Below are 25,953 nucleotides of genomic sequence, written 5' to 3'. Positions count from 1 at the left end.
AATACGCAAGTCCTCTCAGCTTGCATTTCTGTTTAATGAGCATGAAAATTCCAGCAAGCCCAATGTCAGGGGCATTAACTTTGAGCAAGTTACTTAATGTCTCTATGCCTTAACTTCTTTATCTGCAAAAATAGCCTACTAATAGTAGTTAAGAGCTTTCAAGAAAATTAATTGAGATCAACCATAAAAAGCACTTAGCAAAATTTCTGGCATGTAAGAAGCACTAAACAAGGGTACCTGTTTTGATGATGATGATGACAATGACAATGATGATGGTGATGAGGATAAATTCAGTAGTACCATTCAGAGAGAGACCAAAGACTTTTTAATCCATCCCTCAGGCAAGTACATCATCTCTACACTTCTTCTTTTTTCAAGGTTAAATACTGGCCAGAGCAGATGACATGAGACGCCTACTTTTGGATGGAAACACCTTGCATGATCTCTGCTTCTTCATTCCTGTAATTGTTTTAAACAGTACTCATGGCAGAAAACTCAGGGCCATTTTTGTTAGTGGCTAACAAATTGTTACAAGCTTTATCATAGTGTAAGCATTCTGCAAACTCAGAGACTTTGCATCTGGAGATATGCTACTGCGACACAATATTCGGTGTCTTTCAAAATGGAACCTGGCATCCTGGCATATCACCTTTCTGTTTGATATTTTCCCCACTCTTCATCTCACTTATCCTCCTTTTGTTTCATTCCAGTCTACATACAAACTTCATGAGAGAACAGTTTTCTCTTTGGAAGAATCTAACTTAGATATTTTGTGCTATCATATGGACAGAAGGGCTAAAACTCTTCTTTAGTGGCTAGTCAATAATCGCAAAGCCAGGATCACAATTTCCTCCCAGTTTTCCACTCAGTCCTGACTTTGCTCAACTGGAGTATTTGCAAATGAATAGACTCTGCTTTCCTCATTCAGAAAGTACACGGCTTTTGTCATTGGCAGAGCCCATTCACTGTCTATGCCATATATGATGTCAAGTTTTGTAAGCATAATATACCAGATAGGTCTCTGTTCAGGAACAGTCCACCATGTAATCCAGTTCTTCACCACAAGGACCTGTAGTATCATGGTAGGGGATGTTGAGAGTGGGGCATAGCCAGCTGTGGATTTCCAGCTGAAGAAGCATTGAGAAGGTATTTTAAGTATTCAATACTTTGGGGCAGGATGACACACAAACCATTACAGATAGAGGAGCATCAGGTACATGTTAAAGGCCCTCAGAAATAAAGAGTCCACAATCAATGACAAATACCATCTTGTAACAGAATTTCTTCTTACTTAAGGGGAGTTGGTATTATTGAGAACTTATTAACAGTTAAGAATATTTTACATTCATTGTCTTAACTAATGCTCACAAAAGCCCTCTGATTTAGGAACTCAGACAACCCCATTTTACAGATGAGAAAACTGAAGTTCACAGAAGTGAAGTTACTTTTCCAAGTAAGTGGCAGAATCTAGACTCAACCCTAGTGTATTTTTCTCTAAAGGCCAAGAGATTAGCTGCCATGCCTTATGCTACATCGCCTCACCTGAACACTCATGCTATAATTTACACACACTGCTTGTATTTGTTTCTGGCACAGTCTCCCCCAGAACCCCAGAATACCAGACCAGCACCATCTAATGGAAATATAATGTGAGCCATGAATATAGGCCACATTTGTAATTTTAAACTTTCTAGTAGTCACATTTTTAAATACAAAAAGAAATGAGTGAAATTAATTTAAATATTGCATTTAACCCAGTATATCTGAAGTATTATCATTTCAACATGAAATCAACATAAAAATTATCCATGAAATAACTTACACTTTCTTTTGGATTAAGCCTTTGCAAACTGGTGGGTGTTGTATGCTTACAGCCTGACTTAGTTCCAACTGTCCACATTTCAATTGCTTAATAGCCATGTGGCCAGTAGCTACCAAACCAAACACCACAAGTCTAAATTCGTAATCCCAACACTCTTCATAATCTTTGGAGCTCTTCTTGGAAGTCTTTCAGAAGATAGGAACAGAACTGACAAGGTAAAGAGCCTATTTTTAGTCATTTGCTTTAGTCCAAGAAAAGAAAAGAAATAAACAATAGATTTCACAACTTCCATCTACAACCAGTAGTCAGCTTAGTTGCCGAAGGTCAGATGAGAAGCAGAGTGATGGAATCCACATCATTACATAACATGTGTCAGGTGTTCACATGTTTTCAGAGGGAAGCTGAACACAATGTGAAGATCAGAAAGCTATAGATCCCTGACCAGAGGGTGGCTCATGAATCCAGCTCACAAGGAACACCAGCAGAGCTACCATTAACTCCCTCCCAGTCCTTCCTCTCCTTACTGTCACTCTCACCCCTGCCCCAGTTTGAAAGGCAAGGTGCATGAGCCAGGCCTAACCAGTGTAGGACAGACGCCATCCTCCTCACATCCAGAGGGCAGAAAGAAACCTCAAGACCTCCTTTCACCCCCAGCCCCTTGGAGAATCCTCTACACCAGGAGTTCTCAAACTTTTATGCACAACAGAATCACCCGGAGGACTTGTTAAAATTGTGATTCTGTGCCTTAACCTCAAGAGGTCTGAGGTGGGGCTGGGGAATGTGCATTTCTAGCAAGTTCCAAGGCCACTGATGCTGTAGATCAGAGGATGATCACACATTGAGAACCCAAGACTCATCCCTAAGTTATCAATATATCACTCAACATCAAGAACAAATCTAAGAAAAGCACAGTGCCTTTTTCACTCTTGATAAAAATAAATGTGATTTTTAAATAGTTGATGTGTTTGGCTATTTCTCCCCGCCCTCCATTATTTCCTCTAGTCCAGGAAGGAAGGAAGTAATCATAATGGAGAGACAAAGACGAAAGGGAAAAAAGTATGGGGACAGGGAAGTTGGTGGGAAATAGGGAGATGGACAGAGATAGATCACCAGAGTTCAGGACGGTGGAGAATGAGGCAAGATCAGTGCTCAGGGAGGAAAAGGGCAGCACAGCCACCTCCAGGCACCTCAGCTGGGCCTGATGCACAGACTGGGGACAAGCTTGCCCCTCTTTCTTTTCAATGAAGCCACAAAAACATCTTACACAGAGATTGTTTTCCTCTTTGCTTTTAAGAGAAGAAATCGTGGTTGAATGCTATGTGACAATGGGCAGTTGCAAACCACAGGCTTGACACCCCCATTCCAGGCCCCATATAGTGCTTCACTCCCCCTTTGCCTATGTGTGGGCTTTTTTTATCTCTAACCTTTCAGGGTGCCTAGGTTTTAAAAGGAGAGGCAGTGAGACTTGCTGAGTTGCAAGCAGCTGGGAATTTGGAATGCATCTTTGGAGATACACACTGAGCCTGGCTCAGAACTTCCAAGAAAACTCAGTGGGAGGGGAGGAAAAACAACGCAATGACATGACGCCTTGCAGGGCCCGCCTCGGCCTTGCTGAATCTCCCAGAGATTGCATTCCAGCTGCACTGCGGTGACCCAATGTTCCAGTAAACAAGGAGGGGACGGGATGGAAGGACCTCAGATCAGGCTACCCTGAGCTGTTAAAATAGAACACAGGGGGCCCAGCAGGGTGGGGCATGGGGACTATGGGGCCTTTGTGCACATCCTGGATCACTGAGGCACACCCACGAGGCACACCCGACACACGTATACACATATTCACTTCTGGTGGGACTGGGACAAATACCAAAAACCCACGTTCTAGCCTCAGAATGGTCAGAAACTGGTGACCTCTTTAGGATCCTTCCTAGGAATCTCAGAACACAAAGGGTGAAGTAAGGAGACACTGACTTAGGCCAAGCCAGGCCACTGACTAATGGTGCCATGCTCTAAGCAATCCCTTTGCCTTCCAAAAAGACAAACTGAGCCACAGCAGAGAAGCACAGTCATTGAGTCCATTTCCCCATTTGATGCCATAGCATGGAATAGCTGACTGATGATCCTATGACTCCTCAGGTTTATCCCGCCCCTCCTCCCTTGCCCCCGCACCCTCCTCCCTTGCCCCCGCACCCTCCTGTTTTCTCCTCTGTCTCCACTTCCATTTCACCAGCCAGCAAATGAGCCTATGTGACAATCAGAGGGGTTTAGTAGAAATATGAGGAAGAGTGCCCTGGCTCAGACAGCATAGCTATGGAAGTTCCTTCCCTGAGTGTCCATCTGCCTGGGTTAACTTGGGGCTTTGTAGCCCAAAGAGCATATACAGCTTGCCTCTCCCATTAAATGTGCAAGTGATATCCTATATTCCTCTATATTCTGTATGTCTAGGTGACCCAAGACTTTATCATCCACACTGGGACGGCTCTAAGAATTAAAGGCAGTGCTCTTGAAAACAATTCCAGGACAAAGACATTAACCAGGACATAGGGCTGCCTGCATGACAAGGGGCCCATTTACCATCCCGGACGTCCCTCCCACATTTCTCAGCCTGCCCTGCTTCGCAGATGACATATTTTTACTATGTCTGACTTGTCCTTTCCCTTTACTGGTTTTAGCCTATGTTCCTTCATTTTCTTATATAACAGTCACATTCAGGCAGTTACCACATCTCTATTTTGAAGTGAAAAAAGGTGAGTTTTGAAAATTCCCTATGTAACAAGCTGTAAGACCCCTTCATTAGGCTCTGAGTGGTGTGTTCCAGCAGCCTCCAGGAGCTGGTTTTCAATTCCAGAGACTGGCTACCTTCTGAACATTAGTGTCCAGTGGGTATTGTTGGTGTTACTCACCAAATAGTCACATTCCAGTTTCTGGAGAAGCAAAACAGTGTGAAAAATGGTGATCCTTGCTTGAGTACTCAAAGCAGGGAAAAGGCTTTTCTCATGCTATTTCCTTAACACTAATTGTAACAGGACCTGCCTCCTCTCTGTCTCTCCAAAGTGCTTAAAGCGTCGTGCATGTTTTCCATGTTTACAGCCACCCTACAAGGTTCCAGTCATCCTCGTTTTACTGACTGACACTCTAAGTTGAAGCCAGAAAGCAGGGATAGCCAAGTCTTATCCAAACCCAGATCTACCTGGTCCCAAAGCCCATGCTTGTGCTCCATCAGGCTGGGCATCTGCTTTGCAAACCCGGCTTGATCTTGGAATAACCAGGCATGGACCCTTGTTTATTTTTCAGAGTCTCATTTTTTTTTTCACCACTGATTGCTCCTTTCCATTACAGCTGGTGATATCATACTCCAGCAAGCCTTATTTAGTATACACCAAGACTTGAAGCAGCCCCAGAAAAGTACTGGGCATGATAGGGCTTGGGCTAGAAGTCTGGCATTTCTGTAAGTCTAGGCTAAAGTCTGGAGAGGCAAGACAAGTATGAGATGGTGGGGGATGGGGGGTGGTGCACAAAAGGTTTATTAACTTAGGGGATAAGTGGTCTTCATGAGCAAGACTGGATGCCAAGCCAAGCTCTCCCAGGCAAAGCTCCTTCCAGGGCAGAACTCCATGTGTGGAAGTAAGTAGCACATCTGCCTATGGTTGGGAGTAAAGTCTAATGAGAGAGACTAGAGCAGGGCTTTAATTACCTGTTCTAAGCACCTCTTCTTATCTCAACTGACTTACCTCTGACCACTCTGCCAGGTGACCACTCTGTAAGGTATTTCTCTGGCCTTAAATGACCATCTCCTACAATACCTGCCCTCCATCCTTTCCCTACCTTCCCTACAAATATAAAGTGGAGGACACAGGAGCGTGGACTTAAAAGTCAGACATTCTTGGGTTTGCTTCTTAACTGTGACTTTGGGTATGTTTCTGAACTTCTCTGAGCCTTGGTCTCCTCCTCTATAAAAAGGAGGATAATAATTAGGCCCTTACAGACTTGTTAGAATAATTAAAATAAAGCTATAATTTGTCTCATGTAGGGTGGGCACTAAATAAATGTTTATTGTTGATTTACTTGCTGCTGTTGCTTGAGATTGGTGTGAGTTCTCCCTCCAGAGTCCACTAGCCCTAGATCAATAGAAAGAGAGAATTTTAAGGAGAGGGACCTTAGCATTCATCTAGTCCACCTTCATTTGTGAAGAAACCCCAGGTTCAGAGGTACTTAATTGCCTTGTCCACGATTATATGCCTTACTACTTCCAACCTTCAAATAAGGATGTTAGTTTGTTGGAGTGTTAGAAAGAGCTCTGGCTTTGGAGTCAGGCCTATGTGAATCTGAATTCCACTTGCCAGCTTGGTGACATCAGACAAGTTAAAGTTACTTGACCTGTTTCTGCTTCACTTCCTCACGTGCAGCCTTGGGATGATAGAGCCAGCCTCGCAGGATGGTGGGGGGGACTAAGTGGGATACTGCACACCAGGTGCCCAGGGGCATCTGTCACTTGCTGGTGCTCCTGCTGGTTTCCTCGTGTCATTAAAACCTTTCAGGGCCACTTAGAACAGGAAAAGCCCAGTAGAAAGAAATAAGTAGAGCTTAAAAACCATAATGGGCTTTGCCTAAATGTTGAAATAGGGACATTTAGGAATAACTTTTGCTTACCAATCCCCAAATGCCAACTTTAAAGCAGAGTTTGGTAGACTGATCAGGGAAGAATTCCTAGTGGCAGGGCCAAGAGCAAACACTGGGAGATCAACTACAGGCTGAGCTAAAGTGAGGGAGAGTGGGGTGTGGGGAGTCAGGGAAGAGGATCCTGAGGGTTTACAACTCATCTTTAGAATATCTTCTAAAACAATTTTGAAATCCCCCCTGGTTTCCAGGCACAGATTATATTTTGAATTAGCAACACAAAGTGGGAGGTGGCTGAAAGATGGGTGGCTATTCTTCAGATGCAGCCCCTGCAGTGGTTTTGAAATGAAAAGCATGGGCATATTTTGCCATATAAAGTGAGTTCTGATGGGTGGATTTTTTCCAAGATGAATACGGACAAGGGCACTGAGATGCTTCGCAGCAGGCTCAGCCCCTGAATGATCCAATTACAGGTTTTGAAATGGACCCAGAGGCAGAATTTAGAAACCCAAACTGGAAAGGCAGAGGAGAAGTAATTTTGCAACTAGACAAATGACTGATTCCAAAAAGTCCTCTGAGGATAAGAGGGTTTGGAAAATGCCATGTAGGCAATTTTCAAATGTCACATGGGAGCCAGGATTGACTTTTCTAGGGATAATTAGGGTGATTCTAGGGGTAATGAGGGTGAGGTTGATTGGGGTCTGAGTGAGGACTACTGTTTTGTGCTTGCAATTCACTCAGATACCTGGGCAACCTCTGCAATGGAGAGTAATGACAAGTACCATCAGCAGAAGCAGAACTGTGGCCCAATGTAACAAACATAGAGAAATTGTACAAAACTGTGATATTCTTAAGGACTAGGTTTTTGTGACCTTGTATTCCCAGTGCCTGGTGGAGGGTATGCATTCAAAAAAATATTTGATTAGTAAATTAATGGCTTAGGTTGTCTTTTAAGATAAAAAGTTCTCCAGGATAGAAAGTATTCAAGCAGAAAGTATTCAAGTATTGGCAGCAACTATATAGAGGTTTTCATGAATCTTTTAGATGTGGCTGATAATTACTGGCATTCTTAGCAACCCTAAGACTCTGGCTATTTATCACAGTGCACTAACTCTCAGAGATAATCGGATCTGAGCTGAACACTGGGGTCATGATGCAAGGGACTAAGGGAAACAAACCAAAGATTTGTGAAGGAGGACTAACCAGTCTAACCTTCTATTTTCTCATTGAGTCTGTGGTCTGAAATACTTTTTTTAGGCAAAATTAGATATGCATCCTCACTACCCCATGGGTACCGATCACTCCCGAATTTTCTGTCTGCCCTCTCATGTCCACTAAGGCTAAGGCTGCTGACTGATCACAAACTCTTTCCCTTTTCTTCCTGGGCAAACACATATTTGGCATCTTCTAGTCTCCCTTGAGTTAAATGTGGTTACACCCCTGAGTTCTGACCAGTAGAATCTGAGCAGAAGTGATATGTGCCACTTCCAGGCTTGTGATAAAAGCCTCCCACTTGCAATCTCACATGCTCTTTCCCCATCTGCCTGTGGGATGCCCATGCTCGGGGCAATGCTGGCAGCCATGTGTTGAAGATGGCAGAGCTATGGCTCCCTGAATTCCCCCATCCTTCCCATGCATTAGACTGGTGGGTGAGACAGAAACAAACTTTTATTGTGTTATGCCGTTACAGCAGCTCACATACCTTAACTAACATAGTTACCTGTCTTTGTCTTCTTTTTTTTGCTTTGTGATTTCCTCTCTGAAGTTATAAAGAACTGAGAAAGGAGGGTGAGGATGTGACCATGGTCAGAAGAGATTGTTGAATGGTGAAGATGGGCCTCTCTCAAGTGGCTTTACTCTCTTTCCTCTGCCTGGGATGTTGGTTTGGGTGTCTCCCTCCTAATGCAGAAGTATATGTAAGGGAGCTGAAACTTTGTAACAGATGAGCACATGTGGAGGTGTCAGGCCCTCTCTTCCCTGCTGCAAGTTTCACTTGTCATCTCCTAGCTTTCTGGGCACCAGCTCCTCTACTGTTTTTCACAGCTTGTGGAAAGTGGGGAAGGAAGGCAGGGCTACAACCATGAGACTAAGGGCCTTGGTTTTTCTAACCTCTTTTATCCTTCTCCTCTTTTGTGACTCTCCAGCAACCTCAGACACAGAAATGATAACACAAGGAATCTCAGGTATAGGCTACAACAAGAAAGCAAATTCTAGGCATCTGGCTTAGTTGGAGTATTGCTTTGGCTACTTTAATTTTCCCTCAGTCTTGTTTAAAGTTTTTTGATTCTGGATTCTTTCTGTTAGGGGGCCAAAGTTCATTGTTTCCTTGCATAGTCTTCTTTTTTTTTTTAATTAAAAAAATTTTTAACTGGATAGTAGGTAGGGACAGTGGGAATCTTGTTTATCCATTCATTTTATTTTTATTTAATTTTTTCCTTCCTTGCATAATCTTTTATGTTGTCCTGCCTCCTAAGTCTACAGAAGACCCTAAGAGTCTGTTTTCTCTTTCTTTGTTGACCATAACTTCCCTTCTGTACAAAACCAAAGCCTCTCCCTTTCCCTGAGATGTAGAGTAAGCTAATTGCTCCATTTGCCCTATATTTTGCCGAAACTATTAAACAGGCAGATTCTAAATGATCTTGATTCGATTTACAGTACTGATATTCTGCTCCACAATTTTTGGACATCTCCCTAATTGACCCTTCTTGGGAAGCCCATTCTAGCAGGGCCTGTTATACATCCCCTAATATCTGTCTTCCTCCTACTCCTCAGCAGTAGGAGCCCCATGGCTAATTAGAACAAAAACTACATATGATAGATCCCCTTGCAGGCAGGTGTGGCCATAAAACGAAGTTCTCATCAACGGAGTGTAAGTAGATGGCTGGCCACCATCTTGGATCATGATACAAACTTGGCAATGGAAGCCATGCTGGGCAGAGTAACAAGATAGAAGAAACTTGGGTCCCTGACCCTCCCTTTTAGCCAATCTCAAGACTTTCATGTGAAAGAAAAATAAGCCTCAAACTTACTTGTCCCTGTTATTTACAGTTTCCTGTCACTTATAGTTAAACTACTACTCTACTTTCTGATATTAGAAGTTATCCCACCTTCCTTCCATCCTTCCTTCCTTCTGATTTTCTTCATTCCTTCTTTCCTCCCATTTTTTTCTCCTTCCATCCCTTCTTTCTCTCTTCTTTTTTAAAATAATATTGTGTTAATTCAGCAGGGATCTTAGTTGTTATCTCACTCAGGCCCCTCATTTCAAAATGAGGAAATTGAGGACACCAGAGTGGGGAAGTGACTAAGCTGATGAGGCCTAAACCAAAGACTCAAACCCAGACCTCCTGACTCTCTGGCCCTGTGCTTTTACTATACCACCTGTCCTGGCTCTTCTTGGCACACAACATCTTCCACAAGGATACAGCATTTTTGGTTCTCCTTTCTTCTAGGTCAACTTAAACACATAATGAAACAATATTTACTTTTTCAGCCTTGGTGGATGAAGAAGTAGGAAGACCTTAGGTTAAACTACTTTTTCCCTTTAGTGTAAAAACTGATTACAGGCCATTACCAGGCTTCTGTGCCTTTTGGTCACTTCTTCCCCTCAGAGGACACTGCTCTTGAGGGTGACCTCAGGTCTAGAGGCTCTAGGGAGAATTCAGGTGTCAGCCCATAGCTGCCCTAAGGGAGAAAGGGCAGGTGGCTACTACTAACTGCTTCTGGCATGGGTGGCACCCAGATGAGGCAGGTTTTTGCTGACTGGGTCCTGACTCTACCCAGCCCTCCATGACACCTCAACCCCTCCTCTGAACTAAGAAGATGCTGCCCTGGATCATGCACCTGGGCTCCCATCTGTCCTCTCTGCAGAGAGTGAGCACCCCTTCCCACTGTCCATGGAAGAAGATGTTTCTCCATGATGGCATGGTAGAGGGAGTGCCAGAAAGGAAAGAATGTCTGCTATACAGTTTGTCTTAAACTGATGCCAGGCGCAGTGGCTCACACCTGTAATCTTAGCACTTTGGGAGGCTGAGGTGGGCAGATCACGAGGTCAGGAGATCAATACTATCCTGGCTAACATGGTGAAACCCTGTCTCTACTAAAAATACAAAAAATTAGCCGGGCTTGGTGGCATGTGCCTGTAGTCCCAGCTACTCAGGAGGCTGAGGTAGGAGAATCGCTTGAAACCGGGAGGCGGAGGTTGCAGTGAGCCAAGATTGCGCCACTGCACTTCAGCCTGGGTGACAGAGTGAGACTCCATCTCAGGACAAAAAAAAAAAAAAAAAAAAAAGAACCTACCCCATAAAACAAAACAGAACAACATTTTAAGCACAATGCCTACTACTGGACCAACCAAAATCAAGGGAGCCAATGCCCTGACACTACAGACCTCTATTCATTCAGGAAATGCTAAATTCCTGTCACCTGAGCATTTGATGTCAAGCAGAACAAACAGGTCTCTGAAATCCTGGAACTTGTCTTTCACTGGTAAGCTATAATTACTCAAATAAATGCCATAATTGAAAACAGAGGTAGACACTGCAAAGAAAAAGTGCAGGGCACTGTAACAGAGCATAATTAGAGAATCTAACTTGGGATCGGAGCAGGTTAGGAAGGAACATTTAACTTGAGACATACAAGACAAGAAATAACCATCCAGATGTTGAACATTTCAGACAGTAGGAACAGCTGAGGTAAAAGCCTCATGGTGGAAAAGCAGATAAGAAAGTCTAGTACAGGTTGATTATCCCTTGTCCAAAATATTTGGGACCAGAAGTGTTTCAAATTTAGGGCTTTTTTTGAATTTTGGAATATCTGCATATCCATAGTAAGTCTAAACACAAAATTCATTTATGTTCTGAGTACACCTTATACACATAGACTGAAGGTAATTTTATACAATATTTTTAATAATTTTGTGCGTGAAACGAACTTTTGACTGTTTTGACTGCAACCCATCATATAAGGTCAAGTGTGGAATTTTCTATTTATGATGTCATGTCAGCATTCAAAATGTTTTGAATTTTGAAGCATTTTGGATTTTATGATTAAGGATCCTCAACCTGTCTAGCAAAGTTGGGTGGCTGGAGACTGAGGCAGAGCCAGACCACATAGGCCTAACGGATCATGTTGAAGACTTTAGATTTCACCTAAGAGTGAGGTAAGGATATGAAATATATATACATATATATATATATCTATACACACACTCATATTTCTTTTTGAGACAGAGTCTCAATCTGTGCCCAGGTGTGGTACAATGGCATGATGTTGGCTCACTGCAACCTCTGCTTCCGGGGTTCAAGCGATTATTGTGCCTCAGCCTCCCAAGCAGCTGGTATTACAGGCATGGGCCATCATTCTTGGCCAATTTTTGTATTTTTAACAGAGATGGGGCTTTATCATGTTTGCCAGGCTGGTCTCGAACTCCTGGCCTCAAGTGATCCACTCGCCTCCACTTCCCCAAGTGCTGGGATTATAGGCATGAGCCACCACGTCTGGCATGAAAGATTTTTGACTACAGAGTGATCCATTGTGATTTATATTGTAAAAGATGCCTCAGAACCAAGTGTTTCTGGAGAGGTGCCCCCCAGTTAACACAATGAGGCAACCAATCAATCAAAACATCCTTTAAAAATATTTCACAAGTCTAGCTAATAGGAAGAATGCATCCCTCCCATTCACTGGTCATGAATTAAGCTGTAAAAGAATTCAATATAGGTTCCCAGAGAGAGCTACAAAATTTGCATTCTAACTCCACTGCCAAAATCAGCAAGGCAGAAACAGTTTTTTAGAAGTATCAGGTCCCAGTTTTAAGTGGACAGCCCAAGTGCATATGCAGACAGCATGGTTTTATTACACTAACCAGGAAAAAGAGCTAAACACTAACTACAACAAAACAAAAATTATTGTCCTTGCATGGAACAGACTCCAAGATTTAATTGTTGATATCCAATAACTTTTTATGGTGGATGAATTGTACAATTTCCTGAGAGTTCATTTAAGTCTAATTCATTATAGTGGCCAATGAGGAAGTCATGCTACTTGAAAGTAGACATTCCACACAAGTCTTACAAATGTTTTGCCCAAGCTGTGATGGCTCAACTTGAAATATTCATGCCATTCTAGCTCAGCAAATTTTGGAGTTTTCATTAAGCATAGATCCTAGTGGGTCACCTGTATTTAGAAGAAGCATGACTTCCTTCCGCATCAGATTATTGGTAGGCTCCTTTATTGCTATAACACATGTCCTTCCACCCATTTATCTAGTTTCCCAAGCATATGCATTTGTCTTTAATTAGCAAAATAGAACAGCTTCCTGGAAGTCTAACTTCAACTCTCAAGTCATACCAAAAATCTAGCTGAAGTTATTATATTTATTAAGCATTTAGTTAAGAGTCTGAGAAACATAATATCTATCTATACCTCTAAATATTTTACTTTTTATTGTCAGATTAGCCTGGACTACCAAATATCTATAAACTTGAACCTCATCACCTTACCACCTCAAATAAATGCCTTTACTATATTTATGGTTTTTTTTTGGGGGGGGGGTTGGCTTTTATCAAAAATTGTCATGAGAATTCAACTTTTTTGTCCACTGAGGTTGATATAGAGAACCTTATATCCCTTAATACCTCCTCCTCTTAGATAATAAGAATTATTCTATATCAATCCTTCTGTCTCTTTTTCTTTCTTCCTTTTTGTTTCTTTTCCCTTTCTTAATCTTTTTCTATGACAACCATAGTCTTGGTCAAGTTTTATATTTAATCCCAGCTACTGCTTTGCCTCTTATGGTGGCTGGAAATTAGTTTTCTCTTTCTTAATTGTACATCCCCATTTAAAATCTTTATTTTATTAATCTGAATGTTTCTAGTTCATGAAAAAAAGTCATTTAAAAACAGGATGCAAACAAATTAAACTAAATGTGTTTTTCCTATGTTCCAAAGTATTTATCTGCTTTGGATGGATGGTGAGTTGTGAGCACATACCAGCCAACAGAAGGTTAGGATAAAAGATTTGATCTACAACACTAACACAACAAAACAAAAATGATTGTCCTGGGATGGAACAGACCCCAAAATTTAATTGGTTGATATTCAGTAACTCATTATGGTGGATGAGCCATACCTTTTCCTGAGAGTTCATTTATGACTAATTCCTTCCAGTGACCCATGAGAAAGCCATACAACTTGGAAGCAGACATATCATTCAAGTCTTAGAAACATTGTATGAGTCCAGCTAATAGAATTCAGAATGATTTGGAGAAGCACTTTTTATTAACCTACTCTAAGACAGGCAGTGTTCTCTCTTCTTCATAGATTTACCTTTGAAGGCAGGCACTGCTAAGAGCATTGAAAGAGGAGTCAGGTTACCCAGGTTCTCATACCTGGCCTCTAAAAAGCTATTGATCATGGGTAAGTTCTTCCACCTTTCTGGGACCCATTTTCCTCATCTGTAGAAAAACTCAGACTAGAGAAATACGAGGCTACTTCCAGGTCTACCATCTTATGGTTCTCTAACTTATTCTATAAAAGGTATAGAAGAATGGTTCCTGATCTCAAGAAGTTTAGATTTCTTCAAAGGAGGTAAAATAGCAGCCATGTCCCATTTCTGAAGAATCACAAATGTACAAGCAGATCTGCATATTGAAAGTTGAAGTTTATCAGTCAGGCATGGTGGCTCACACCTGTAATCCCAGCACTTTGGGAGGCCAAGGTGGGTGGATCTTTTGAGGTCATGAGTTTGAGACCAGCCTGGCAAACACAGTGAAACCCCATCTCTACTAAAAATACAAAAAAAAAAAAAAAAAGAAAGTTGAAGATTATCAATATGACAAAGGGTTGAAGTAAAAATATTTTGCCTTTGTTCTTTTTTCCTTTAGGATAGTCTAATATAATTTGAATAAAATTAATATTTCATGAATTAATCACCCTCAGCATTTTATTTTTAGGTTCAAACAAACAAAAAAACTTCTGTTATTCCTCTTGTTGGGTGTGAACTTTCTTGCTAGGAGCATTGTGTTCTGTACACATAGGACAAGGAAGGGCAGGACTGGACAAATATTGACCCGAGTGCTAGTTGAGATGATCTGTAAAAAGGATTACTCAGAATGGAAATATGTAGTTTGAAAAGTGTAAGGGGAACACACTCTCATACACTGATCATAGAATTTTAACTCCATATAAACTTATGAAAGGTAGGAGAGCAGTAAAGAGCAAAAACCTTAAAAATGTGTGTTATGGGCCAGGTGTGGTGGCTCATGCCTGTAACCCCAGCACTTTGGGAGGCTGAGGTGGGTGGATCACCTGACGTCAGGAGTTCAAGACCAGCCTGGTCAACATGATGAAACCCTGTCTCTACTAAAAATACAAAAATTAGGACTGGACTGGCAAGATGGAAGAATAGGAACAGCTCTGGTATGCAGCTCCCAGCGAGATCAGTGCAGAAGGTGGGTGATTTCTGCATTTCCAACTGAGGTACCTGGCTCATCTCATTGGGACTGGTTAGGCAGTGGGTGCAGCCCACGGAAGGCGAGCAGAAGCAGGATGGGGCATCACCTCACCTGGGAAGTGCAAGGGTTTGGGGAACTCTCTCCCCTAGCCAAGGGAAGCCACGAGGGACTGTGCCCTGAGGAATGGTGCATTCCAGCCCAGATACTATGCTTCTCCCATGGTCTTCGCAATCCACAGACCAGGAGATTCCCTTGGGTGCCTACGCCACCAGGGTTCTGGGTTTCAAGCACAAAACTGGGCAGCTGTTTGGGCAGACACCAAGCTAGCTGCAGGAGTTGTTTTTGTTTTTGTTTTTTTTCATACCCCAGTGGCACCTGGAACACCAGCGAGAACTGTTCACTCCCCTGGAAAGGGGTCTGAAGCCAGGGAGACAAGTGGTCTAGCTCAGCAGATCCCATTCCCATGGAGCCAGCAAGCTAAGATCCACTGGCTTGAAATTCTCACTGCCAGCACAGCAGTCTAAAGTCGACCTGGGATGACCCAGTTTGCTGGAGGAAGGGGCATCCACCATTACTGAGGCTTGAATAGGCGGTTTTCCCCTCACGGTTTAAACAAAGATGCTGGGAAGTTCAAACTGGGTGGACCCCACAGCAGCTCAGCAAAGTCACTGTAGCCAGACTGCCTCTAGATTCCTCCTTTCTGGGCAGGGCATCTCTGAAAAAAAGGCAGCAGCCCCAGTCAGGGGCTCATAGATAAAAACCCCCATCTCCCTGGGACAGAGCACCTTGGGGAAGGGGCAACTGTGGGAGCAGCTTCAGCAGGCTTAAATGTCCTTGCCTGCCAGCTCTGAAGACAGCAGTGGATCTCCCAGCACAGCACTCAAACTCTGCTAAGGGACGGACTGCCACCTCAAGTGGGACCTGGACCCCCGTGCCTCCTGACTGGGACACAACCCAGCAGGGGTCAACAGATACCTCACACAGGAGAGCTCTGGCTGGCATCTGGTGGGTACCCCTCTGGAATGAAGCTTCTAGAGGAAGGAACAGGCAGCAATCTTTGCTGTTCTGCAGCCTCCGCTAGTGATACCCAGGCAAACAGGATCTGGAGTGGACCTCCAGCAAACTCCAGTGGACCTGTAGCAGAGGGGCCCGACTATTTGAAGGAAAACTAACAAACAGAAAGGAATAGCATCAACATCAACAAAAATGATGTCCACTAAGAAACCATATTCAAAGTTACCAACATCAAAGACAAAAGGTAGATAAATCCATGAAGAAGGGGAAAAACCAGCATAAAAAGGCTGAAAATTCCAAAAACCAGAACATCTCTTCTCCTCCAAAGGATCACAACTCCTCACCAGCAAGGGAATAAAACTGGATGGAGAATGAGTTTGACAAATAGACAGAAGGAGGCTTCAGAAGGTGGGTAATAACAAACTCCTCTGAGCTAAAGGAGCATGTTCTAACCCAATGCAAGGAAGCTAAGAACCTTGTAAAAAGGTTAGAGGAATTGCTAACTAGAATAACCAGTTTAGTGAAGAACATAAATGGCCTGATGGAGCTGAAAACAGAGCACGAGAACTTCATGAAGCATACAAAAGTATCAATAGCCAAATCGATCAAGCAGAAGAAAGGATATCAGAGATTGAAGATCAACTTAATGAAATAAAGTGTGAAGACAAGATGAGAGAAAAAAGAATGAAAAGGAACAAACAAAGCCTCTAAGAAATACGGGACTATGTAAAAACCTATGTTTGATTGGTGTACCTGAAAGTGACAGGGAGAACAGAACCAAGTTGGAAAACACTCTTCAGGATAGTATCCAGGAGAAATTCCCCAACCTAGAAAGACAGGCCAACATTCAAATTCAGAAAATACAGAGAACACCACAAAGATACTCTTCAAGAAGAGCAACCCCAAGACACATGATTGTCAGATTCACCAAGACTGAAATGAAGGAAAAATATTAAGTGCAGCCAGAGAGAAAGGTCAGGTTACCCACAAAGGGAAGCCCACCAGACTAACAGCAGATCTCTCTACAGAAATCCCAGAAGCCAGAAGAGAGTGGGGGCCAATATTCGACATTCTTTAAATAAAAGAATTTTCAACCTAGAATTTCATATCGAGCCAAACTAAGCTTCATAAGTGAAGGAGAAATAAAATCCTTTACAGACAAGAAAATGCTGAGAGATTTTGTCACCACCAGGCCTGCCTCATAAGAGCTCCTGAAGGAAGCACTAAACATGGAAAGGAAAAATGGTACCAGCCACTGTAAAAACATGCCAAATTGTAAAGACCATCAGCACTATGAAGAAACTGCATCAACTAACGGGCAAAATAACCAGCTAGCATCATAATGATGGGATCAAATTCACATATGACAATATTAACCTTAAATGTAAATGGGCTAAATGGACCAATTAAAAGACACAGACTGGCAAATTGGATAAAGAGTCAAGGCCCATCAGTGTGCTGTATTCAGGAGATCCATCTCACATGCAAAGACACATATAGGCTCAAAATAAAGGGATGGAGAAATATTTACCAAGCAAATTACAAACATAAAAAGCAGGGGTTGCAATCCTAGTCTCTGATAAAACAGACTTTAAACCAACAAAGATCAAAAGAGACAAAGAAGGGCATTACATAATGGTAAAGGGATCAATGCAACAAGAAGAACTAACAATCCTAAATATATATGCACCCAATACAGGAACACCCAGATTCATAAAGCGAGTTCGTAGAGACCTAAAAAGAGACTTAGACTCCCACACAATACTAGTGGGAGACTTTAACACCCCACTGTCAATATTAGACAGATCAATGAGACAGAAAATTAACAAGGATATTTAGGACTTGAACTCAGCTCTGGACCAAGCAGACCTAATAGACATCTACAGAACTCTCCACCCCAAATCAACAGAATATACATTCTTCTCAGCACCACATTGCACTGATTCTAAAATTGACCACATAACTGGAAGTAAAACACTCCTCAGCAAATGCAAAAGAGCGGAAACCATAACAAACAGTCTCTCAGACCACAGTGCAATCAAATTAGAAGTCAGGATTAAGAAACTCACTCAAAAACGCACAGCTACATGGAAACTGAACAACCTGCTCCTGAATGACTACTGGGTACATAACAAAATGAAGGCAGAAATAAGTTCTTTGAAACCAATGAGAACAAAGACACAACGTACCAGAATCTCTGGGATACAGCCAAAGCAGTGTTTAGAGGGAAATTTATAGCACTAAAGGCCCACAAGAGAAAGCAAGAAAGATCTAAAATCCACATCCTAACATCACAATTAAAATAACTAGAGAAGCAACAGCAAACAAATTCAAAAACTAGCAGAAGACAAGAAATAACTAAGATCAGAGCAGAACTGAAGAAGATAGAGACATGAAAAACCCTTCAAAAAATCAATGAATCCAGGAGTTTGTTTTTTGAAAAGATCAACAAAACAGATAGACCACTAGCCAGACTAATAAAGAAGAAAAGAGAGAAGAATCAAGTAGACACAATAAAAAATGATAAAGGGGAGATCACCACTGATCCCACAGAAATACAAACTACCATCAGAGAATACTATAAACACCTCTATGCAAATAAACCAGAAAATCTAGAAGAAATGGATAAATTCCTGGACACATACACCCTCGCAATTCTAAACCAGGAAGAAGTCGAATCCCTGAATAGACCAATAGCAAGTTCTGAAATTGAGGCGGTAATTAACAGCCTCCCAACCAAAAAAGTCCAGGACCAAACGGATTCACAGCCTAATTCTACCAGAGGCACAAAAAGGAGCTGGTACCATTCCTTCTGAAACTAATCCAAACAATAGAAAAAGAGGGAATCCTCTCTAACTCATTTTACGAGGCCAGCATCATCCTAATACCAAAACCTGGCAGAAACACAACAAAAAAAGAAAATTTCAGGCCACTACCCCTGATGAACATTGATGTGAAAACCCTCAATAAAATACTGGCAAAACAAATCCAGCAGCACATCAAAAAGCTTATCCACCACCACCAAGTTGGCATCATCTCTGGGATGCAAGGCTGGTTCAACATACACAAATCAATAAACATAATCCATCACATAAACAGAACCAATGACAAAAACCACATGATTATCTCAATAGATGCAGAAAAGGCCTTTGATAAAATTCAACACTCCTTCATGCTAAAAACTCTCAATAAACTAGGTATTGAGGGAACGTATCTCAAAATAATGTGAACTATTTATGACAAACCTACAGCCAATATCATACTGAATGGCAAAAAGCTGGAAGCATTCCCTTTGAAAACTGGCACAAGACAAGGATGCCCTCTCTCACCACTCCTATTCAACATAGTATTGGAAGTTCTGTCCAAGGCAATCAGGCAAGAGAAAGAAATAAAGGGTATTCACATAGGAAGGGAGAAAGTCAGATTGCCTCTGTTTGCTGATGACATGATTGTGTATTTAGAAAACCCCATTGTCTCAGCCCAAAACCTCCTTAAGCTGATAAGCAACTTCAGCAAAGTCTCAGGATACAAAAATCAATGTGCCAAAATCACAAGCATTCCTATACACCAATAGGAGACAAAGAGCCAAATCATGAGTGAACTCCCATTCACAATTGCTACAAAAAGAATAAAATACCTAGGAATACAACTTACAAGGGATGTGAAGGGCCTCTTCAAGAAGAACTGCGAACCACTGCTCAAGAAAATAAGAGAGGACACAAACAAATGGAAAAACATTCCATGCTCATGGATAGGAAGAATCAATATCGTGAAAATGGCCATACTGCCCAAAGTAATTTACAGATTCAATGCTATCCCCATTAAGCTAACATTGACTTTCTTCACAGAATTAGAAAAAACTACTTTAAATTTCATATGGAACCAAAAAAGAGCCCATATAGCTAAGACAATCCTAAGCCAAAAGAACAAAACTGGAGGCATCATGCTATCTGACTTCAAACTATACTACAAGGCTACAGCAACCAAAACAGCATGGTACTGGTACCACAGCAGATATATACACCAATGGAACAAAACAGAGACATCAGAAGTAACACTACACATCTATAACCATCTGATCTTTGACAAACCTGACAAAAACAAGCCATGGGGAAAGGATTTCCTATTTAATAAATGATGTTGGGAAAAGTGGCTAACTATATGCAGAAAACTGAAACTGGACCCCTTTTCTTACAGCTTATACAAAAATTAACACAAGATGGATTAAAGACTTAAAGATAAGATTTAAACCATAAAAACCTAGGCAATACCATTCAGGACATAGGCATGGCCAAAGACTTCATGACTAAAACACCAAAAGCAATAGCAACAAAAGCCAAAATTGACAAATGGAATCTAATTAAACTAAAGAGTTTCTGCACAGCAAAAGAAACTATCATCAGAGCAAACAGGCAACCTACAGAATGAGAGAGAAATTCTGAAATCTATCCATCTGACAAAGGGCTAATATCCAGAATCTACAAAGAACTTAAACAATCTTACAAGAAAAAAAAAACCATCAAAAAGTGGGCACAGGATATGAATAGACACTTCTCAAAAGAAGACATTTATGCAGCCAACAAACATGAAAAAAAGCTCATCATCACTGGTCATTAGAGAAATGAAAATCAAAACCACAATGAGATACCACTAATGTCAGTTAGAATGGTGATCATTAAAAAGTCAGGAAACAACGATGCTGGAGAGGATGTGGAGAAATAAAAACACTTTTACACCGTTGGTGGGAGTGTAAATTAGTTCAACCACTGTGGAAGACAGTGTGGTGATTCCTCAAGGATCTAGAAGAAGAAATACCATTTGACCCAGCAATCCCATTACTGGGTTTATACCCAAAGGATTATAAATCATTCTACTATAAAGACACATGCACACACATGATTATTGCAGCACTGTTCACAATAGCAAAGACTTGGAACCAACCCAAATGCCCATCAGTGATAGACTGGATAAAGAAAATGTGGCACATATACACCATAGAGTACTATGCAGCCATAAAAATGGATGAGTTCATGTCCTTTGCAGGGACATGGATGAAGCTGGAAACCATCATTCTCAGCAAACTAACACAAGAACAGAAAACCAAACACCACATGTTCTCACTCCTAGGTGGGAGTTGAACAATGAGAACACATGGACACGGGGAGGGGAACACACACTGGGAGCCTGTTGGGGGTTAGGGGGATAGGGGAGGGATAGCATTAGGATAAATACCTAATGTAGATGATGTGTTGATGGGTGCAGCAAACCACCATGGCACGTGTATACCTATGTAACAAACCTGCACGTTCTGCACATGTATCCCAGAACTTAAAGTGTAATAAAAATAAATAAATAAATATTTTTAAAAGTACAAAAATTAGCTGGGCATGGTGGCACGTGCCTGTAGTCCCAGCTTTGTGTTAGAAACACTCCAATTTCACTCTTTTAATTATTCTGAAATATGTAATAAATGATTGTTAACTATAGTCAGTCTATTATACTATGAACACTAGATATTATTCCTTCTAACTGTATATTTGTACCCATTAGCCAACCCCTCTTTATCCCTCCTCCCCACCACCCTTTCCAGCCTCTGGTAACCATCATTCTACTCCTTTTTTCTTTTTTTTTTAATACAGGGTTGCACTCTGTTGCCTAAATTGGAGTACGGTGGCATGATCTTGGCTCACTGTAGTCTCAATCTCCCGGGCTCCAGTGATCCTCCCACCTCACCCTCCTGAGTAGCTGGGACTACAGGCACACACCACCACACTGGCTAATTTTTTTATATTTTTTGTAGAGATGGGGTTTCACCATGTTACCCAGGCTGGTCTTAAACTCCTGGGCTCAAGCAATCTGCCTGCCTTGGCCTCCCAAAGTGCTGGGATTATAAGCATGCACCACCGTGCATGCTACATAACTCCCTATCTCTATGAGTTTATTTATTTTTAGCTTTCTGTGTCTGGCTCATTTCACTTAACATCATGTCCTACAGTTCCACCCATGTTGTTACAAATGACAGGACTTGATTCCTTTTATGGCTGAATAATATTCCACTGTATATATGCATCACATTTTCTTTATCCATTCATCCATTGATGGACACTTAGGTTGATTCCATATCTCGGCTATTAAGAATAGTGCTGCAATAAACATGGGAGTACAGATATCTGTTTGATATACTGATTTCCTTTATTTCGGATATATATCCAACACTGGGATTGATGGATCATGTGATAGTTCTATTTTTAGTTTTTTGAGGAATCATCATATCATACTATTTTTGAGACAGAGTCTCATGCTGTCACCCAGGCTGGAATGCAATGGTGTGATCTTGGCTCACGGCAACCTCCACCTCCCAGGTTCAAGTGATTCTCCTGCCTTTGCCTCCCGAGTAGCTGGAATTACAGGTGCCTACCACCACATCTGGCTAATTTTTTTGTATTTTTAGTAGAAACCGGGTTTCACCATGTTGGACAGACTGGTCTCAAACTCCTGACCTCTGGTGATCTGCCTGCCTTGGCCTCCCAAAGTGCTGAGATTACGGGGTGACCCACTGTGCCAGGCCTGTCATACTGTTTTGTATAGTAGCTGTACTACTTCAGTTTCTCACTAACAGTGTATGAGGGTTCCCCTTTCCCCACATCCTCTCCAGCATTTTTTATTGCCTGTTTTTTGGAGGAAAGCCCTTTAAACTGGAGTAAGATGATATCCCATTGTAATTTTAATTTGCATTATTTTGATGACTAGTGGAGAATTTTTTCATACACCTGTTAGCCATTTGTATGTCTTCTTTTCAAAAACGTCTATTCAGCTGTTTTGCCCATTTTTAATAGGATTGTTTGTTTGCTATTATTTGACCTCCTAACATTCTAGTTATTAATCTCTTGTCAGATGCGTTGTTTGCAAATCGTTGTTTCCTTTGATATGAAGAAGCATTTTAGCTTGATGCAATCCCATTTGTCCATTTTTGTTTTGGTTTCCTCTGCTTTTTAGGTCTTACTCAAAATCTTTGCCAGACCAATGCCCTGGAGTGTTTCCCAATGTTTTCTTTTAGTAGTTTCATGGTTTCAGGTTTTAAGGTTAAGTCTTTAATCCATTTGGAGTTGATTTTTGTATATGGCAAGAGATAGGAGTCTAGTTTCATTCTTCTGCATGTGGATATCCAGTTCTGTTAGCACCTTTTATTGAAGAGTCTGTCCTTTCCCCAATGTATGTCCTTGACACCTTTGTCAAGAATGAGTTGACTGTAAATGCATGATTTATTTCCGGGTTCCCTATTCTGTTCGTCTGTCTCATTTTATGCCAGTACCGTGAGGTTTTGGTTATTCTTGCTTTGCACTATAATTTGAAATCAGGTAATGTGATGCCTCCAGCTTTGTTCTTTTTGCTCAGGAGTACTTAAATGGCTATCAGTATTTACTTCTGGGTGGTAGGATTCTGTTTAATTTTATTTTTACCATCTATGATTTTTTTTCAAATTTTTACTTCAAGCAATTTTATTTTATACTTGGAAAAGTCTAACTTTACTTAATAAAGGAGTAAAGGAAATAAAAAAGGTAGATTGTGGGTCCTATTGTAATCTATCATTAGACAAACAATTACTGAACATCTATAAGTATTAGGAACTGTTCTAAGTGCCCAGGATACATAGGTCTCTGCCTCATGGATTTTACATTCCAATTTGTGTGTGGGAGTATTAGAAATAACTAATAACTATAATAAATAAGTTAATGATTTAATATATTAGAGGGTGATATTTGCTATGGGGAAAAAAAACTGAGCTGGGTAAAGAAGAAAGGGAATGTGATATAGTGGGATCAGAGCACTGCAGCTTATAATTGTAAATAGGGTGGTCAGGGCAGACCTTATTGAAACATAGGATATGGACATGTAGATGAGGTCTTGGGGATACTGGCGCATATCTGGTGAAAGACCCCCCAAGGCAGAACCATGCCCATACTTAAGAGCCAGCAAGGAGGCCAGCCAGGTGAAAAAGGTGTTGAGCAGGAGGATCCCAGCAGGAATCTCAGGAGGTTTGTTGATTTTTTGACACAGCTGTCTGGAACATACAGGAGCCTGCCAAGAGTCCCCAAGCCTGTTGACCACTACCCACTGTCACTGACCCTCATGGAGAGGGACAACACAGCACAAAGAAATTTGGGAGTGTATCGCAGATGGCTATGAAATCAAAAACAAAATGCCAAACAGCCATCCACTTACGATCCACTGAGGGTCATTTTATCTCATATTCCAGTTGAAAGTAACGACCTTAATACTGAAAGGGAAGTGCACACTTCATAAACAAGTTGAAAAACAGGTTTGATTTTCCTGGACCATGGCTTACAATAATAGAGAAATGGGCTCTTGCCAAGAGACAGAACAGGAAGAGAGAATTTGACAGGAGGTTCATTAACTGATCAAGAGGGCTTTACATTAACATTTGATGAGGAGAGAGGAAAAGATTTAGATAAAACTCATAGCTAGTTATGATGGAGAATCTTGGGTGTTGAAACAGAAAGAATAACAATAATGGTGAATGTCTCCAGCTGGTCTCTGGAGAAAATAAGAAAGTTTTGGTAGCAAAACGTGATTTCAGATACGGGCTAAGCATGGATAAAGAAATGAATGTGATACTTCATGTAAAAATAAAAGGGCCGGGCACGGTGGCTCACGCCTGTAATCTCAGCACTTTGGGAGGCCGAGACGGGCGGATCACGAGGTCAGGAGATTGAGACCATCCTGGCTAACACGGTGAAACCCCGTCTCTATTAAAAATACAAAAAAATTAGCCGGGCGTAGTGGCGGTAGCCTGTAGCCCCAGCTACTCAGGAGGCTGAGGCAGGAGAATGGCGTGAACCCGGGAGGCGGAGCTTGCAGTGAGCCGAGATCGCACCACTGCTCTCCAGCCTGGGTGACTGAGCAAGACTGCGTCTCAAAAATAAATAAATAAATAAATAAAATAAAATAAAAGAATTTTGGCTAGGCACAGTGACTCATGCCTATAATCCCAGCACTTTGGGAGGCCAAGGCAGGCAGATTGCTTGAGCCTAGGAGTTTGAGACCAGCCTGGGTAACATAGTGAAACCCCATCTCTTCTAAAATTACCAAAATTAGCCAGGTATGGTGGCATGGGCCTGTGGTCCCAGCTACTCAGGAGCCTGAGGTGGGAAGATCACTTGGGCCTGAGAGGCCAAGGTTGTAGTGAGCCAAGATCACGCCACTGCACTCCAGCCTGGGAGAATAGAGCGAGACTCAGTCTCAAAATAAATAAAAATAAATAAATAAAATAACAATAGCTTACACTTATTGAGCACTTAACATGTTTGATCACAGTAATAAATACTTTAAGTAATTATAAAAGCTAACATTTATTGAGTACTCACTATGTGCAAGAATTACCTTTTTTAATCCTCCCAATTCTATGAAACTATCCACATTTTACAGATGAGGAAACTGAGGGTTAAAGAGGTTACGTAGCTAGTGATAAAGAACCCAAAAGCCCAACCTAGATTTATCTGACTCCAAAGCTCACTTCTTAACTAGGCCTCTTGAGAGCAGTGAAGGGTAGCCATGCTGTTTTAAAGACCATATATTAGGTTGATGCAAAAGTAATTGCGGGTTTTTTTGCACCAACCTAGTAGTTAAGAAAGAGAATTCCAGGAAGAACTAGTCACATATTCAACTTTAGAAAAGTGGATTTCATAAAAATAAACTAAAAATGAATGACCCTGTGGCCAATAACTCCAAAAGACATCTCAAGGAGCTTAGAAGACTGTAAAAATTAATGTTTTGTTAATATAGACATAAATAATTCAATCTTCTTTGTGTGTATGTGTGTGTACATGCAGAAAATAATATGGAGAAATTAACAATTTGGCTGTCCAGGGCACTCAGATTTTAAAAGAAAGCACAAAAGATACAACAAAGACCTCCAAATAACAGTTTCAGAAAAAGCTGAGATTTGTAAAAATCCTAAGGACAACAAGGATAATTGTTTTGGTTGTGTTCAGAGCAGGAAGTATAAGAAAAAGGCCAGGCTAAGTTCTTG

General features: G+C 41.4%; 1 long non-coding RNA gene across 1 annotated transcript in view; it reads right to left on the bottom strand.

Moving 5' to 3' along the window:
• Positions 1–297: 297 nt before the first annotated feature.
• LOC105738764 overlaps positions 298–25,953 on the bottom strand; it is a 111,856-nt gene continuing 86,200 nt past the window's right edge. Inside the window, exon 3 of the long non-coding RNA XR_001114613.1 lies at positions 298–459. This is a non-coding gene — a long non-coding RNA (uncharacterized LOC105738764). The remainder of the gene's footprint in view (positions 460–25,953) is intronic.

Source organism: Nomascus leucogenys, chromosome 9, assembly GCF_006542625.1.
Source record: "Nomascus leucogenys isolate Asia chromosome 9, Asia_NLE_v1, whole genome shotgun sequence".
NCBI classification, from domain to species: domain Eukaryota; kingdom Metazoa; phylum Chordata; class Mammalia; order Primates; family Hylobatidae; genus Nomascus; species Nomascus leucogenys.
The sequence above is the reverse complement of the archived record's forward strand: the minus strand, read 5'-3'. Positions and strand labels throughout refer to the sequence as shown.